Source organism: Equus caballus, chromosome 2 (genome assembly GCF_041296265.1).
Source record: "Equus caballus isolate H_3958 breed thoroughbred chromosome 2, TB-T2T, whole genome shotgun sequence".
Taxonomy (NCBI): Eukaryota; Metazoa; Chordata; class Mammalia; order Perissodactyla; family Equidae; genus Equus; species Equus caballus.
In genome coordinates this window covers 85,044,609-85,062,778 of record NC_091685.1, presented here as the reverse complement: position 1 = coordinate 85,062,778, position 18,170 = coordinate 85,044,609, and the positions used below count along the sequence as shown (strand labels likewise).

At 40.3% G+C, this 18,170-nt stretch overlaps 1 pseudogene; it reads right to left on the bottom strand.

Annotated features, from left to right (window-relative positions):
* Nucleotides 1-17,359: 17,359 nt before the first annotated feature.
* Nucleotides 17,360-17,885, bottom strand: LOC100069696 (large ribosomal subunit protein eL19-like; annotated as a pseudogene).
* Between the last annotated feature and the right edge of the window lie 285 nt (nucleotides 17,886-18,170).

The window sequence follows — 18,170 nt, the reverse complement described above, 5'->3', positions numbered from 1 at the left end:
TGAACATAGTTTATATATTTGAAATTACAACTTTATGTGGATCTGCTTTCAGACTGATATGATCTCTGTTATCTCCATCTTGAAGCCTACCTTGATTTTGTAGAAAAGGGTTCTGTGTAATACTAAGTAACAGATCCCTTCTGCATTCCACAAAATCAAGCAACAACAATAAATAATTAGAGCCATGGGCATGAACTCTATAACCAGATGTGTAATGCTACCAAGGCAGCCTTCAGCTTTACTGTGGCTGTGGGTGGGGTGGGAGTGAGGTGTGAGTAGGAGCAAGGCCGAGGGCCAGTCTTGAACTGCATTCACAGCATTGCAAAGGACCACAGAGGTTACTGGGCAGAAGCCTTAAACATCTAACCACATGTCAGATGTGGAAAATCAGACACAGAAGTTGAGATACTTTGTGATTATGCAAATAATCAGAGCCAGATCCAGAACTTGACTCCAGCTTTCTTTCCACTATACCACATTGGCTCCCTGAGGTCTCCCATGAATTGCGCAAGCTTTCCTCCAATGAATGTATTAATTTCTTGCAGACCTTCCACATACTCCAAGCAAGCCCACATAAGAATGAACTAGTTAGAATGTTAGTCCTATAATTCCTCAATCTAGTGAGAAAGAAAGGCAAGTAAGTACATTTCAAGCAATGATAAGCTCGTACAGGTGTCAGAATAGCAGAGAGAAGAGACCTATACCTGTCTGCGTGGGGCAAGGTGAGAGATGTCAACAAAGTTTTCATTGATATCTTAATTGAGTTGTAAAGAATACAAATATTTAAAGTGAAAGTGGCTTCTCTTTTCCAGGCCATTGCAAGCACCTGGAGCAATAAATACAAGGTACAGAGTCACGAGAACCCATATCACAGTTGGTTTACTGCCAGTCATTAAGAACAATTACCTGTGTCTATGTTGTTGCTTTGAGAGAAAGGTGTCTGGTACTGTTACACAGAACTCACCATTCTTTTGAAGAAGGCAGTGCTGGAGACAAGAGGCAAGGTCACGGAGGACTTCACACTATAAAGGTCTGAAGTGGAAAGAAAGCATTTCCTAGACTTTGCAAGTGTCTCAGGTGAGTCTTATGAGCTGGCAGTTTGTGAAACACATGACAAATAGGGTTGGAATTAGGTTGTGAGGAAGAGAAACCTCAGTTTTGTGGATGGAAGTTTATTTAAGAATCGATGGAGAAGTGGGAAGCACAGGAATCTCCTCAACAGGTGAACAGTCATTTCTCCCTGTTCAGCTCACAACGCTCCCATGTCCCAACGGCAACCTAGTGCTCTCAGGGTCTTGACTCTAGATTCTGTCCCAGATATTTCTTGCCACTGAGCTTATAACTGCTACTCCTATGGCTGCCTACCTACTGCTGCTAACCCTCAGTGTATCATTGCTTCTGTCGCCTAATGCCCTTCCTTACACTTTTACTTTGTGTTTCTTTTACTTCTTCTGCTTCGCTCTACTGGGTCTCTGTCTCTCATTTAAAATTGCCAAAGGATCTAATTAGGCTGACAAGTTACTATGGAATATTGGTGGTCATGGGCCACCTCGTGGGCCATTGGTCCTCTAATATACTTTAGGTCAGGTACCTTCAGATCAGTGACATCCTTGGGCCAATCAGTTGTTGCCAAGTTGCACAACCATCAACTCCAAGGCATGGTGATCTGCTCTAAGGCAACTACTTGTAACTGCTTTGCCTTTGGAGATGGATATCAGTTTTAGTTTAAATGGGAGAGTTATATTTGATTATCACCTTAGAAAGCTCATTTTGCAACAATGTAGAGAGTGAATTGGATGAGGAGATGTACTTGAAAGGACATAAATTCTGTTACCAAAATGTAGGAGAGAAATGATGAAGACTAGACATGAGTCAATGGCAGTGGAGATGAAGAAGGAGAGAACAGATTGATTTGAGGGGTGAGAAAGAGGGAGGGTATTTCATACAAGTTCCAACCAGGAAAACAGAAACTGTTCTAAGTATTGTGTGGCAGGATGTGGATGTGTTATGTGTAGTACACTGGTTTCTCCTTTCTTCTCACCCTCCAATCTCCTGTTAGGGCCTCCTATTAGCCAACTTGGCCAGAAACCGGCTGATAGGAGAGCTGGGAAATGGCCTGCTGGGAAAGGCAAGAAATGTATCTGAGGAACAACAGGCCAAGATTGGGCACCAGGATAAGTGTAGCTGGTAGTATTGTGCCATACTGGCTAATTCAGGGGAGTGGACATTGGGAGAAGTAGGATGAACCTGGTTTTGGATAAATGAAGTTTGAATAGCCTAGGGTCCCAGAGGTGGAAATATAGAGAAACAACTGGGAGTTGGAGCTCATGCTCAAGACAGAGCTATGGAGAGGGATATATTTGGGAGTTCTAACAGTGGTGGCTGAAGCCAAGCATATGAATTAGACCATCTTGGGAGAGTCTAGAAGAATTAAAAAAAAAATTTGAGGATGGAAAACTAAAGTCACAAACATTAATAAGAGGGAGGAAGAAAGATCAAGAACAGTTCCAGAAGGAGACTGAGGAATAATGGTACAAAAGGTTAGAGCAGACCAGGAGAGCCTGTGTGAGGAAGCCAAAGAGCAGTGAGTTTTATAAGGTAAGAGTATGAATAGCATCAAGATATAGAAGAGAGATAAGGACTGAATAGTGCTCACGTTGGACTTGACAAACAGGAGACTGAGTGACCTTGATAAGCACCCCATTAATGCTAGAAATAGGGGTGGTATGGATGTTGGGGGAAAAGGAAATGAGTGTGGGCTGCTTTTTGTAGGAGTTTGGTGGGTAAAGGAAGGAAGCACATAAAGCCCAAAGACTCAGAAAACAGAGTGTAATATCTGACATCTCTGCTTTCACTTTAGCATTCTTTGGAATGGAACATACTGTGAACTGCTTTCTGTCTCACTTAAGAAGCATAAATCGTAAGTTAATTTTCATAATTCTTTTCTGAGGGACAAACTTTTTGTGATGTTATCAGAACTGCACTTTTCTTTCAGAGCAATGATTTCTATCAGAGGATCAGTGAAATCAATGAACGTTCCATTTCTACTGGCTTCTTTGAAAAGAATACAGGTTCAGATGGAGATTCTAATAGGGTCAAGGGAATCGGGAAGTGGTAGAAATAAAAAAAATAATACTGCATACTACTCTAGACTCTTGGCCTCTCATTCAAACGATCAGTTGAGGGAAGTCTATTACCATTTCTTCCCTTTCACAGAATGCCAGAGCAGAGAGATCAAGACATAGCTCAAGACTCAGATTCAAACACTTTTGGAATCTTTTTTGAGCAGTGTGACTTCGTAAGTACTTCAGATTTTCTACAATTAAAATATTCTTGAAAAAAATAATGGAAGATTAAACAAATCCAAGTGGCTAACATGTCCAGTGAAAGTTGCATATAATTCAATAATGATTTTTTTTATCCCTTTGTCCTATATTGAACCCAATGCACGTAGAATTTTGAAACCATTTTATCTGGTACTTGACTGAATCACCTATCCTTTGAAGAAGAATGTGTCAGTATACCTGAGAAAATCTCATTGTTTATCTTGAGTCAAACGATGAGCCGAAATTCCAAAATTTATCAGATAAACAGCTCTTGTCTGCTAAGCCTGGCTCAGGTTTCAGCTGGCCTCAAGGATCTGCTCAAGCAGAAGAACCAGAGCTTTAAGCACCATATTGGTCCAGATAGCTGATCTGATCAGGTGTCTCACTGCTGGGTGGAAACCAAAGAGGTAGCAATTGCTACATGCTTGAGCAACATCAAGATTTATTTCCTCTCCAAGATTCCCTTAACATTTCCTGCACATTATACCTCTCCACACACATCTTTCTCCACTTTACCCCTGGCAAATCACAGACAAATAACTTGCCAGGGAATTTAACAATGGTAAATTCTTTTCGTTTCACACTATACCTAATTTTTCCTGGATGCAGACTTAAAGTGACAATAATATTTGTGACAATTATTTAAAGAACTATAAAGGAATTTAAGGCATAAGACAAGATGGGAGAAAATCTGAACATGCCTGTTTGAGGGACTAGCTTCTCTGTAGGTGAACAGCTATCCCATCCGTGCTTCTTGTTGCTGCTGCTCAGGGGCTGGTCTGCCTCCTTCTGTAGCGCAGTCCGATTTCTGCACTTTGCTAGCACTCATTCTCCTGACCACTCTGGAACCAAGTGCTATGGAGATCTTTTCTCAAAAAAGATTTTGATAAAATTCACGTTTTGCATTTGTTCTCTCCACACCTCAGCGACAGGTAGAGAAACCAAGACTTTCTTTTAAGCAGTGATTTTCAAAATATGGCCCTTTGCTTGGTTTTCCCAGCAGGCCTCAAATGGATCCCCCTAAACGTAAGTCCATTCTTTGGTTTGTACTAGAAAGTGGGAATGGATGGGGTAGATGAGTTGCAGTCTTTTGTCTTCTTTTAATGAGCCAGTAATACAAGTTTAAGTCACTGTTTTGGAGGCCTATGTGGTTTGAACTGAAAAAGTTGTAATCATGGCTTCCCATGAGAGTTTGAAAGTTTGCCCATGTTACAGCATAATTAAGTACAATTAAATACTATGATTTATAAACTTGCTGGTTTCCTTTTCATATTTTATTATTCTATTTTTATTTTTATCATTTTCTTGCCTAGAAAAGATGTCAACTTTCATTCTCAGAGCTTCATCTTTATTTTTTCCTGTGTGAAAGAAAACTTTGTGTGTTCCTCTTTCTACCATGTCTAGTCTCAAGAGTCTCGGTTCTCAAGGGCTTACCTGCTCATTTGAACTTTTCAATGCTAGGTGAACGGACACAGCATGCAGAATGAACACTGAGCAAGAGACCTGAACATGAAAGTTTTAAGATTTATTTAATTAGTGTATTGAATCTATGGAATGTTACCACAGCTGTGCCAAGCTGACTTATAGTTAAACTGCAGTGGAGTGGCAATGCTGACTTGTAGTTATGGTGACTAATACTGAATGTCATTCACAACAGTGGAGGACGGGAGTACGAGTTTCTTAGGGAGCCACAGATACCTGAGGGAAGGGGAGAATCTTCCAGTCATGAACACTTCTAGACTCTGGTAAAGCATCATCAATCAGAAGTGGGTGGCCATGGCAACTTTTGGTGGGATGTTGTACTGAATCAGAGATGACAACACATTCAGAGCTCCCGGATGGCTGGGCTAAAAGAGGCTTTGACAGGAGTCAATCCAATCTCCTCACACTATATTCAAGTTAGAGGTTGAGAATAACATAGATCCCAAAGAGATTTTGTGATAGAACCAGAATGAAAACTGGATTCTCCTGACACTTAGTCCCTGTTCTGTGCTGGGGACTCTATATTGATGAGTTATTGGCAAGCTTGCCAGCTGGTCACTGTAATCTATGTTGCTACCATTGGTAGCTTATTTGGAATAAAGCAATGTTTTGAAATGCTATGGATGACTCAAAGCCTTTTATCCCAAAGTTATTTTCCCACCTATGTAGTAGGGAAGATTCTTAGAAAAGTAGAAAAGGTCAACTTTTCTCTGCTCCCCTCTCCCCTCCACCTTGCTTGGTTCTTTCCCTAACTGGTCTCAAAGAACTTTTACTGACTTGCTCCTAAGTCGGCATGTTAGGATGTGCTTCTGTGCACAAATTTTGCCTTGTATAGGGAGACACGGTTTGGCCAGGGAGCTGTCCTAGGAACCTAGAATCTGTGGGGCTCACTTACCAACCATTCCACATTTGTACTTGCAGAGTTAGGATGCTAACTCTTCCTGGCAGGGCAAGGCAGTGAGCTCCTTCCCAAGGCGGAGGATTCAGATTCGGCTTCATTCCTTTCATTCAGCTCATGTGTACTGAGTGTCCACTGTATCCTAGGCATTGAAGTTGGCGGTGGGGCTACAGAGGTGAAAGATGAAAGTTTCTACTCTCAAGGAGAACGTATGTTGTGACCATAGTATTATACCTATCTGAGTTGAAAGTGGCTTAAGGAAATAGCTACCATTTTCACATTTATCATTGTATAAAGTGCTTCCACATACATTTGCTCATTTGGTAATTATTACCCTGTAAAGAAGAAAGAAGAAACTGAACCTATAAATATTAGGTGACTTAGTTTTTAACCAATAAGGTGTTATTCTCATTTATAGTCAAGGAAACTGAGGCTAAGCAGGTTGAATGCTTAAGATCCTTCAGTCAGCAATGTAGTATCAGGACTCAAATCTTGGTATTTTTACTTTAAATTTTGTATTGTATCACACTGCCCTATTTGTGGGCAACCCAGTAAATGAGGTCATCAATTTCTTTCCAAGATCATACTGCTACATCCAGGCAGTGGTCACTTGACATGAGAAGGGGACGTGTTTACTTCCATAGTCCTTACATGTGTTTTTGACTGTAAAGTTCAATATGATATAAGTTTTTAAGATCTTAAAGCCTCACCTGAGGAAGTGACATGGAAAGAGAAGGTGGTCCCTTCTCCTGGAATCAGAAAGTTTAGCTCACAGTGTTGATGTCTGGTTTTAGTTTTGTTATCCATGTAAATTGCAAACCAGGTACGCCGGATACTCAGCAATCCTCTGATGAGGCCAATACGGAGTTTATGAGCTGATACTATGATGACCACTCTATGTTCTATAGTGAACTGTTTACAAAGCAGCTTCCTTTTGTGAAGCAATGCCAAGACAGATGTTAAGATCAAACAAAAGCCTTGAGATACCACCTCACACCTGTCAGAATGGCTATTATTAAAAAGACAAGAATTAACAAGTGTTGGAGAGGATGTGGAGAAAAGAGAACCCTCATACACTGCTGGCGGGAATGTAAACTCATGCAACCACTATGGAAAACAGTATGGAGATCCCTCAAAAAATTAAAAATAGAACTACCATATGGTCCAACTATTCTACTTCTGGGCTTATCCAAAGAACAAGAAAACACTAATTCAAAAAGATATATGCACCCCTATGTTCATTGCAGCATTATTCACAGTAGCCAAAATTTGGGAACAACCTAAGTGCCCATCAATGGAAGAATGGATAAAGAAGATGTGGCATACCACTCAGCCATAAAAAAATACAAAATCGTGCCATTTGCGACAACATGGATGAAGCTTGAAGGTATTATGCTAAGTGAAATAAATCAGGTAGAGAAAGCCAGATACCATATGATTTCACTCAAATCTGAAAGATAAAAACAACGGTAACAAACAAATACATAGATATGGAGAACAGATTGGTAGTTACCAGAGGGGAAGGGGGATGAGGCATGAGGGAAGGGCAGAAAGTGTAAAGGGGCACATGTTTACGGTGACAGATGGAAACCAGACTTTTGGTAGTGAACATGATGCAGTCTACACAGAAGTCAAAATGCAATGCACACCTGAAATGTATATAATGTTATAAACCAATGTTACCTCAATTAAAAAAAGACAAAACAAAAGGCTGTAATAAGAATAGGTGTGTCCCTCTACCATCTGTTTGTTGGTGTACACACAGATTCACACACGGTTCCCTAGCTGGGTGTCTCGGTATTTCGGACTTGCTCTCTAGGTACATAGCAGTCATTTCAGGGCAATGAAATTCACATTCCAAATTATAGCCATGGAACTCAGCTGGGTGAATACTGAAAAGCTGAGACACAGGGTTGGCAAATGGACCATCCTGGCTTTTCACCAGTGGGGAATGGTGCAAATCCTTCTCAGACAAAACTCTCAGGCATCTTGTGAGTGGTGGACTCATAGACAATGACAAGCCTGGGTTACAGGTCAAAGGACATTATTTACATGTGTGCCATATGTCATATTGTTGATTCAGAAGAAATCTCTCTCGGTCATTTTCTGTAAATAGACAGGATTGAATATACTCCTATAGTTCTAAACTTTTTTCCTCCAGTCTTTACCGCTTGTGAACCAAGCCCTGGAATCACTGCTGACAGTGGCCATTGAAAAGCTAAGACAGAAGTGATGGTTAGGTCTGAAGGGTGAAATCTCCTAGGAAATTAGCCTAGGAGATGGGACGTGTCAGAAGGCAAAGTGGGAGACAGGCGGGGCAAGTAGTTTAGGATGGTGTCTCTTGGAAGGCCACAGGGTTGGCCTAGTCTCATAAGAACAGGCCTCCTAGCTTCAAGTGGCCCCACTGGGCACTTAACATTTGCAGCAGGATGAGGAAGCAAAAACAAAGTCCACACCCACCCCGCCCTGAGTAGGTGTGAACTGGTGGATGCAGGCCCAGCAGCTTCCTTTATCTAGGATTCTAAAATGGGGGCTGGGGCTGGGGCCAAGTTCAAGATGCTAAGACGACCCTGAAACACCCCTTGCTGCAGTTTTGAAATCAACATGTTTACCTTGTTGACAGCTGGCTTGTCCTGCTCCCCAATTAAACTACAAGCTCTTTTAGAGTATTTCTAAGTGTCTAGTACAGTCTCAATAAATTCTAAAGAACGAGTACAATTTCACTGTCTCCCAGAGTCTTTTTTTTCTGCAGACAAGCAGCCAAAGTAAGAAAGATCTCTTGTTTCTAGTTCCTCAGCAGATTGACATTCAAACACCTGACGAGCCATTCATTTTTTCTTTTTACCCTCCTCCCTTCAACAAGTATACATTGAGCACTTGAGTGCAAGGACACGCTGTGCCTTTATTTGCTATGGATGTGGAAGAGGGGGCACAGACCTTCCTCACCACCAGAAGGCAGAGAGTGGCTCTGCGTTGTCTCTCATAATCTTCTGCCTGACAGTATTAATGGTGATATTATTCAGGCTGTGGTTTATGTGTATAAACATAGGATTTATCACTATGCATTGTAAATTTCCTGTTTAATCCTTTGCTTATCTCTACAGACCATCTCATCCTCAAAATCCTCATTCTTAGGACTTGCTCTGGGTTTAAGGAGCAAACAGTCTCTCTTTTCTGTCTTCCTAAATTTCTTCTGTTGCCCAGATAACTAAGATATTAAAAAAAAAGCTTTGGGGGCTGGCCTGGTGGCGTAGTGCTTAAGTTCACACACTCTGCTTCAGTGACCCAGGATTCGCGGGTTCGGATCCTGGGCGCAGACCTACACATTGCTCATCAAGCCATGCTGTGGCAGTGTCCTACATACAGAATAGAGGAAGATGGGCACAGATGTTAGCTCAGGGACAATTTTCCTCACCAACACCAACAACAGCTTTGGCATGTACCAATTTGAAGTGTTATGACTGGCTCTGAGAGTACAACCACTTTCCAGGTGTGGGCCCCCTGCCCACCTGGCTGCCACGGCAGGCACACCTGTCAGTACTGTGTGTGGGCTTCCAGGTTGACTATATGATGCATTTCTGTAAGTGTTCTCATTATTTGATGAGAGTATTATCACTCTCATCAAAACAACCTGTTCTGTCTTGCAAGTTTTACTGTTTGTCTACCATCTAATTTAATGAGAGATTGTCAAGATAATTTTATTTCTAGATTTAACAGGAATAAAGTCTATTTAGATTGAAAACGTTGGTTTTGTTTAATTCTCTCATTTTTACCTCGTTTCATAAACATTATCACATTTATCTGCAGTTTCCCACCATAATTTCATTTTCCCCCCACGATTCTTCTCAGTCTTCATGGGGGAGCCTCTGTGATAAAACGGAAGAATCTACTTTGTGTCTTGCTCCTGACCAGCTGGAGTCTCTGGCAAACTATGTCATTCTTAATTTTCTCAAGTATAAAGGGGAAGCCATATTACTTACCTCTCAAGATTATTGTGAAGGTTAAAGTAAAATATGTTGAGCCCTCCGATGGGCTTAGCACGTAGATATGCTTAATAAATGTTAACCAAGAGGCAAGAGTTAGTATTGCCTCTTCCATGCTCTGAGCAGTATTTCTAGGCTTACGGTTCCTTTTGGTACTGACACATCAATTCTTTCTGTTAATGTGTATTAAAGAGATTCTTCTGTCCTCCAGCCTCTGCACCACAATTTAGCTCTCAGAAACAAAGCAGATGCTTGGCTCTCCTGCTGCCTTCCCTTTGTGGAGCACGGCCAAGACAGCGAGGTCCTGGGGCAGCTGCATGAGGCTTCAACGTTGGTAGGCCCCCAAGGCCCTGATGGCTGTTTAGTCAGTCTGCCCATTCAAATGATGTGACCCCACTGCTGACCTTTTGGACATCCCAGTAGTGCTGGGACTGGCCTGGCTTACAGCAACTCCGTGTACTGGCTCTTTTAAAGCAAGGACTTTATGAAGAGAAGCAGTGAAGAGCTTTTTATGCAGAAGCTGGGTAACAAGAAAGCTTGGAAGCAGCCAGGGAGAGGAGGAGAAGGGAAGGAAAATGGAAGTGTGGCCTTAACCTAGAGGCTATGAATACAAACCAGAGCTTGTATTAGAAATGAACACCTCTTTTTCTAAAATTGAAACCGAGGAAAGCTAAAATAACTCTTCAGTTGTAATTATCAATCATATTGGTAATTCTGGATTTTACGGCATTCAAGATTCCACCTGAAGGGAAGATTCAATAGTGATCAATTTGTGTGTGTGTGTGTGTGTGTGTGTGTGTGTGTGTGTGTGTGTTCAGTGTTTATTCTAAATATTTGGAAGTAATAATCCATAATAATATGGCAATACTTGTCACCTAAAATATTTTATTAGCATCCACACCCCATTTTCTAGCATTCTAAGTAAATGAGAGTTTTCTTTTCAAGGTGTACATTTCATTAGGCTTGACTGCCTCCATGAAATGGACTGCTTTTTTTTTTTTACGTTAACATCAGCCAATTCTAATTTTTCCCTTATTCTGATTTCCTATAGTACTATTCCTTAATGTGCACTCCGTGGGCCACATACATCAGAGTCATCCCCAGGAAACTTGTTATAATTGCAGGTTCCTAGGCAACATTCCACAGGCGGTGGAGCAGAGATGACTAGTTATCACGAAGTCATTTTCCCTCTCCCCTTTGGTAACATGATCCTTATTTAGTTGGGGTTAGCAATGCACCTATCAAAATACTACATTTGCTGGCCTTCTTTTCCATGTGACAATGTTCTGACCACTCTAATGAAGGCAGTGTTGGGTAGGAATTCCAGAAAGTCAACTTGGGAGGGAGGGAGTGCATTTTGTCTTTTCCCATTTCTCTTGCTGACAACCTGGAAATGGACACAATGGCTACGGCGCCAACAGCCATTCTGAATCATGAGGTGACTTTGTGGATGGAAGCCAGGCACATAGGATGGTGAAGCAGGAAGAAAGAACCTTGGGTTCCTGTGGTGATACCATGTCAGGTTTGGACTGTCTTCTTCCAAAGGAAAGAAGCTGGTGATTTATTTAGGCAATTGGAGTTATTTTAGAATGTTCTTTTCTAGACAGCTGACCTAATCCACCTGCTAAATCCGCCGATTCAAAATCTCTGGGGGGGGGGTCTTGAAAATCTGCATCTTTACCAACCCCGTGAGATAACTCTGGAACACGATCGAATTTAGGAATCACTGCCATGGTATGTAAGGTCTATAAACAGTTTTACAATTATTTCCTGGACCAACCAGAGACAGGGACTGTATACATTACATACCTTTGCTTTTACTGTCCTGAGTTTAGTGCCCTGTCAAACAGTAGGAGATGGTTCATCAAACAAACAGAATGTATAAATGGGTAAGAAAAGTCTTCTATTTCACCCCCAGTTCTCTTCATTTAGCTACCAGAGAAAGTGTTTCATAAGTATGTACAGTCTTGAGAAACAGTTGGAGGATAAATCTTTTTCTACTGCTTTGAAAGTCCTAAGTATACTACCCTACCTCAACACAACGAGCAGCAGCTTTGCAGTGACACTACAGTTTCTCAAATGTGGTGGCTGTTCTGCCTCTGGAGTCCCTTCCAGAGTTTGCTACCAGGATAGTGTGAGTCCAAAGGCCCTACTCAGTCCTTCAATCCTGCTAGCCTAATGGGGAATAAATCCAGTTCTAAACACAAAGCGATTAAATGCTTACTGTGTTGCTTTAATGATCTATATCTATCATCTATATCTATTTGTGTGTGTGCATGCATGTGTGTGTGGACAATATGGACACACTCATATCATTTTATAAACAAAGTAAACTTGCAAATTCCTGGGCATTATGTGTCCTTATGGCAATTAATGACGACTAATTATGCTGATGAAAATGCTAATTACTTCAATGAAAATTTATGTTTTTCATTTAGAACTGTGGTGCTCAGAAGTCAAGGATGATGTATGTTAATGATCTATGGGGTTCTCACTAAGAATTTTAGAAATAATCCATCTGCCTGCTTCAAGACATGAATTGTCAACATTTCTAAAAGGATGTAAAATAATCCAGCTCTTTGCCTATATTTCTAGATTCCTTATAATATGGAGTCTATCAGCTTACCCAAGTTATTGTCTTTTTTTTTGCTCTGTGAGTATGGGCATATGTTACTGAGAACCAGTGCTGGAGATTCTATAATTAGTATCACAGGGCAATGTTCCAAGATCAAGTGATTGCTAAATTCTTATCTGTAAACATCAGTAACGTTGAAGTTATAAAAACAAAACAAAACACCCTAAACACAGGGGCCAGCCCCAGGGCCTAGTGGTTAAGTTTGGCTCATTCCCCTTCAGAGGCCCAGGTTCACTTCCTGGGCATGCGGCCATATACCACTTGTTGGCGGCCATGTTGTGGTGGCTACCCAAATATAAAACAGAGGAAGACATGCATAGATGTTAGCTCAGGGTGAATTTTCCTCAGAAAAACAAAAAACTAAACAAAAACCTAAACTCTCTCAGCTTTAGTTTCCTTCCCTGTAAAATGGAGATAAAAATAGTACTTTTTCATCAAATTGCTGTGAAGAGTAAATAAGATAAGGCATTAAAGTTTTGAACACAGTGCCTAAACAAAGTGATAAATTTTAGCTGTGATTGATAATTTTTCCTTCTATGAATTGTTTCAGCTTTATTGTGTGTTTCCAACTAGATGATAAAAGGTCTGTGAAACTTTATTAAATACTACGTTCTTTTAAACCCATTCTCTAAGGTTTTTAATAAAGTGGAAAAACAGAATCACTTTCCTCAAATTTATCCATTTGCCAGATCCTACTTCTAACATCTCCAAGACCAATTACAGAATGGCAACTTAATATTGCCTATGTTTGTCCTATGTTCATCAGGTCAGTTTTTTGGGGGCAAGAATCACAAGCCCAAATTCATCATCAGCCAACTATAGCTACTTTGGCCATCGCAATGAATGTGGAGTTGCAAAGACTTTCTTAACATAGAGGTAACCATAGACAGTTGCACACTCTATATTACAAGCTAGACTTTATCCCCAATCTCCTATGTGGTATTTAAATTAAGTGGGCCAATAAATCTTACTCTCCTGTCATTCTAGCTAAAAGCCTGGAGTAGTGGGCAGGCTGGGACTGGCAGCTCCATGCCTTCTGCCACTTGGAACACCACCATGCCTGCTGCCTTTCTTCCAGGACACTCCAGTAACATGACTGGGAAAAGAGAAATCAAAGAAAGAATAATGGAAGATGATTACAGAAGTTAAACTCCATTTATAAACCATTGACTTTATCCACTAAACTTCCTCCAAACGGATGGAGCCATAAGGAGGGAAGCCTTGAGATCTCCCGATAGGCTGGTGTGTACCAGGAACAATAAATGACAAAATAAACTTACTTGATTGAATAAATTTGAGAGGTAATTTTCATTTACATAACAGAATCTAAGTATTTCTATTATATCGAGAAAAGTTGTTTTCCCTATTCTGTATTTGATTAATGACTTAGTTCAGGGCTTCTGGTTTCTCAGAAGATACTAACTTGCATTGGCTGCAGGCACTTTCCCGGGACCAAACCCTGGAGATGTCATAATAACAAGAGAGACATAAAACTATCAATAAAAAGGTGAGAAACGCTGGGAAGACAAACTGGGGAAAAAGCAGCCCAGATGCAGCAGAATGAGAGAAGTTTTGGAAGAGTTAAATATCATTTCCTTCCCTCAAATTCTACTGAGTGGAATAGTACCTTGTACTTTGACACTGTGAGGCAGAAAAAGGGCAGCGCCAGCCAGGGCACCTAGTGGGAGGGTTACACCAGGGTGGTGCTGGTTGTGGTGAAGAGCAGATAACAGAGGCAGGTCCTGGGGTTATCCCTTCCTCCTCCTCCAATCCGTGAGCACTGGGGGCATGTAACCAAAACACAGGAAGACTCTCTGGCCTATGCCCAGTTGCCAACTCCTTAAGCTCACCAGGAAGGGTACAACAGAAGGACTGGGCTTTGTCCTCCACACCCTGGTTCAAGATTGTAGATGTGATCATGAGCTCACAAGGAACATTAGGTAACTGAGGAGTGTAACAGCTACAAAAGAACTAAACAAGCGATAGCAGATGAAGTTAATGAACTAGATTATAATAAGCATAATAAAATAAGCATAATTCATATTTTCTGAGAAAGAAGGGAGGCTAATGGTAACATGAAGCAAGAACTAGTAGTTATAAAGAAAAATCAGGAAGAAATAGATGAGTATGAAAAACATGATTTAAAATAAAAACTATAGGAGAGAGAAACAGCAGAATAGGTACAACCAACAAATTAACTAGGAGCTGAAAGAATAGGTCAAAGATGTCTACCAGCAGCATCAGGAATAAATAAAGGGAAGCCACATAGCATAGTGATTAAAAGTGTGAACTCTGGATCCAGATGCCTGGGTTCAAGTCTCAGCTCTGCCATTTACTAGCTGAATGACCCTGAGCCAGTCACTTAACTCTTTGTTACGATTTTATCACTGAAAAATGGATATAGTAACAGTACCTACCCTATAGGTTTATAGTGAGCATTAAATGAGTTAATATATGCAAAGTGCACAGAAGAGTCTTTGCACATAGCAAATACTACATAAAGTAAGCTATTATCATTATTAAGAGATGGGATATACAAAAGAACAACTTGTAGGAGATGTGGAAGAGAAGTATACACATCATCATTCAACTAATAGGAGTCCTTGAAGAGAAAAACAATCAAATAGAAAGAAAAACTGTTTGAAGAAAAGACTGAGAATATTCCAGAATGAAAGAAAGATGAAATATTTCTGATTAAAGGAGCTTATAAAGAACTAAACAAAATAGATGAGAAAAAAATCTGTACCTAGACACAGTATAAAACTTAAGATCAAAGACAAATAATGTTTTCAGAAAGAAAGAATAGAAAACTTTCAAAAGAACAAGATTAGATTGACGTCAGACTTCTCTCCATAATAACACTGGATTCAAGAAGACAATGAAGTACTATTTCAAGTTGTTGCAGTAAAAGAAATGGGAAAGTAGAATTTTACATCCAGAAAACTATTATTTACAAATGATGGAACAAGAACAATGGTGTCAGGCATTCAAGGCTCAGAAAGTTTGTATTCAAAGGCCAACTTTGAAAAGAATATTGGAGAAAATATTCTAAGAAAAACAGAAATAAATCTAGGGAGTCACAATGAGATATGTGGGGAAAAGGGGCAAGTAAATAACTTATTAAATAATTTATAAGATGGCCCGACCCTGGAGCCGAGTGGTTAAATTTCCGCTGGTCTGCTTTGGTGGCCTGGGTTTGGATCCTGGGCTTGGACCTATTCCACTCACTAGCCATGCTGTGGAGACATCCCACATACAAAGTAGAGGAAGTCTGGCATAGATGTTAGCTTAGGGCAAATCTTCCTCAGCAATAATAATAATAATAATAATAATAATAATAATTTATAAGGAAACAAGTGTGTGTGTGTGTATGATAATCTAAAACTCAAATTCCATGTAATAGCAACAAAGCACGTGTGTGCATTTGGCTAGGGGAGCAGGTGAAGAGAAAAGGGACCTGAGAGAATTCTAAAGTCCTTGTCTTAGACAGAAAACATAAATGTTGATAAGTATAGGTCTTAGTAAGTTGGCATATAGAACATACAGTTTTCATATCAGCAGAAAAATAATCAGTGTATCACAGAAGGTGGAAAAGGGAAAAAATAAAAGAGCTCCAATCTTTAGCTTCTCCCATCGTGTTAAATCCCTACTTCCTTCATTCGTAGCTTCATTATGCACAAATTGAGTTAACAATTGGACACACTCAATTTGTTTATTCCCTTGTCACTATTAGAGGCAATAATATAGTGACTTTAAATTATAGACCAATATGCCTACAACCTCATTAATTTAGCAATTAGTTTGCTGAACAATTGGCTCAATAAATTGTATTCTGAGACACTGCTGACAGGGATGGGTTGAGGCTTAATTCTGCGAGAATTTAAGAAAATTAGTAGTGTACCCAAGATTACAAGAGAAAATATTTAAATTACTTGAGACAGTTATTTTAAGAATCTCAACCACTTCTACAGCAGCTGTTTACTCACACCCATTTAATTGCAAATATGCTGAGGTGAAACGTGCATGTATTCACTAAATCTGTTCTCAAAAGAATTCTTTCAGTCATTATTTTATTGCTTAAGTTTCCATTTAAAATAATAAATATTTATTGTCAGTCTGGACATATAAAACATATGAATTTTTCTTAAATGAAGATAAAAGTTCCTTTCCCTCCTTTGATCTGAATTAGTGAGGTAAGTGTCTACTGTAAAGAGGAATCTAGTATTAAATCTTGACTAAGGGCAACACAATACTCTAGCTGACCTCATGTTAACCTAAGGTGACAAGGTACACCTGGTAGGTAAGCAGCTGACCCATCCATGGTGGTTCTAGTCATCAGAGTGAGTAGTATCTAAATTTCTTTTTTTTAAACTTATACTTACATATACTAGGACAGTGCATTCAGTCAGGATAAACGGTGTATAACTGAGTAACACGTTCCTTATTAAAATTAAATACAACACATATTTCTTTGGTTTAGTACTAGTGTTACCAAACCCAAAGTGGGTTAGCCTCCTGGCAAGTTACAATCAGACTCTCGATCAGAAGTAGTTGTCACACAAAGTAGAACTTATTTGCAGGAAATAGGAGGCCATATGGAATCATTTCCAAAGTTATGGCTGTCCTCCAACATGGCAAAGCAGGGGCCTTTTATTTTGGATGGGGAATGAATCTTCAAAAGGGAGAGGTGGGTGTTGGCTTGCGCAGGTTCAGTTGGAAAACGTGCTTCCAAATACACTGCAGGTTACCGTGGTAATAAGGCCTAAGCTCCTCCCAGAGAGGAGATCTTAGCATTAAAAATGAGGCAAAGGTCATAGACTCCCACTCTTGTGGTGAGGCTTGGTCTGGTTCAGGGTGATTGGTGATTGCATCTCTTAAACAGTTAAATGCTTCGGAACCTCCATTTGAGTTCCTCTGGGCAATTAGTTGGTGACATTAGTATCTCATTTTTTATGGCAGATGAAGGGTTGTTTTACTGAGTGATTTATTTATATAACTGTCTAGGCCACTATGTACAGACAAAAGAAGGGAAGCTTTATTTCTTGGTCTCTTCTCCTTGGATAGCCTTGGCCTGGAGCGGCTCCTCAGGGCACTTGTGGGCTTCCTTGGGCTCTGCCCTGGGAGTCTCAGCCTGGTCAGCCAGGAGCTTCTTGCAGTCTCTGTCTGCGTTCAGCTTGTGATGTGTTCCTTGAGAATCCGTGTACTCTTGGACAGGCTCCCCATCACTTGCGGGTACAGGCTGTGATGCAGGTGGTGTCCATCTTAGATTGGCGGTGTCTTCTGGGCAGTGGGCACAGAATTCTCATCCAGGTTACCTTCTTGGACATTCGAGTAGCCTTTTGCTTACCTATGACCATTTACCTGCCCTTTTCCCTGCATCAAGCCTGGGAATGGACAGTCATAGGCTCATAGATGACCAGCCCATCTTTGATGGGCTTCTGATCTGCACATGGGAGCTGGCATTGGCTATTTCACTAGTTTCTCTGGGGTCCAATCTTATTCTTCTTGCCACAGTGGAGGATGCTGGAGATGAGCTTCTTCTGAAGCCTGGGCCTACTCATGGCTGCAGCCACAAGTGCTGAAAGAAAGATAAGTTATCTGATTTTTTTTCTCTTAAAAAATACGCTATCTTTTTTCTTTTCACAAAAGAATTATATTACCTGCTCATCGTAGCAAAACAAAATATTTCCTATAATCCTTCTGTTAATATTATATAAGAATATTTTACTTTTAACAAAAATGGGACTCTTCTTTTGCCATCAACATCATAGTAAAGAGTGTTTTCCATATCAAGAATATGCTTCCATAACAGAAATTTTAATGACTACAAAGCACTCCACCGTATG